The following is a 1,418-nucleotide window of genomic DNA, read 5'->3' on the forward strand; positions in this document are numbered from 1 at the left end:
CTAGGTGACCTTGGTCTAAGCATGCCCAGCTTTGGATTGTTCCCATAGGTGTCTAATGTGTGCCTGATTTCTTTCAAACACCTTTGTTGTGGCATGGCCAGCTAGTTTTCATTTTGTGTAGGCATTCAGTAGAGACAACCCCTTTTATCCCTAATTTTCCTACCTATCATTATGAGTCAGAATGGATGCTTTAATCAGTTTTCTTAAAAGTCAAAATGTAGACATTTGAAAGACTCTAAGAAAGCTAAATTTAAATAAAATAAGGGAAAAAACCCTTTAAAGTAATTTAGCTTTTGTAGTTGTGTTTTGTGATACATAAATAACTTAAAATCTTTTAAGTGATTTGCTGATATTGAAATTGAGTTAATAGATGTCTGTTGTTATTAGAAGTTTATATTTTTTTTGAAAAAATATATATTCCAGTCTTCTAAATAGTATGTTTGTTTTTCCTTTATTTTGTTCATTTTTCCTAATTTTGAAGGATTATAATAGAGGTATACAAGCACATTGCTTGAAGAACTCATTAATGGTGAATCTATTTGATGAACTAAAACTTTACTCATCTGACTGGAGGGTTAATTAATTTGTTTTCTTAGATGGGATACTCTTATTAAATAGTATAAACAAAGTGTTTTTTTTTGTTGTTTTTTACCATTAGGAAAAAAAAATTCCTACTCTTTTGAAGATCAGATTCACTGTTTGAATGAAAGCATCCCAGATAAAGGGTCGACTGGATGTGTCAAACCACATGGTCCTTAAAAAAGGCTGATGTTCCTGTATCTCTCAGATCACTCTGACAGGTCAAAATGTCATGGGAACTCAAGGACATAAACTTACTTCTTGTTTTGTAGTTAGTCTAACTGGTACCATGTTTGCTTTGTTTCTCACCCCAACATTCCTATAATTGTTTCTTTGTTTTTCATGGCTTTTTACATTGCTCTAGAACAGACATGGTGTTTATATGATTTGGCCTTAAGAGTCATCTAAGACTATTTTACCTAAAGGGCCATTAATATATCCAAGAAGATTGTTCAAGCATCATAAATGTTACTGTCATCATTGTACCTGAGCACTATAGTAGATAGCTATATCTTGTGATGATCACTTTTACTAAATAACATCTTTTTTTAATGCTATTTTTATTGACATAACTTATACATTCCAATATATCCATTCCCATACAATTCAGCTGTTCAATCCCATCTGGTGGAGTTGTACAATCATCAATGCTATTAGTTCCCCTCCCCTTCCTGTCGATAAGATCATCTTAGTGGTTTTGATTTCTAACTTGTTTCTTTTACATTTATTTGATTACCTACAGGCTTAATAAAAATTTACCTTTTTTTAAAAAAAATTTTATTTATTTATTTTAAAACATTTTATTAGGGGCTCATACAACTGTTATCGTAATCCATACA

Source organism: Echinops telfairi, unplaced genomic scaffold (assembly GCF_000313985.2).
Source record: "Echinops telfairi isolate 266 unplaced genomic scaffold, ASM31398v2 ScPeMD7_7457;HRSCAF=8495, whole genome shotgun sequence".
Classification (NCBI taxonomy): Eukaryota; Metazoa; Chordata; class Mammalia; order Afrosoricida; family Tenrecidae; genus Echinops; species Echinops telfairi.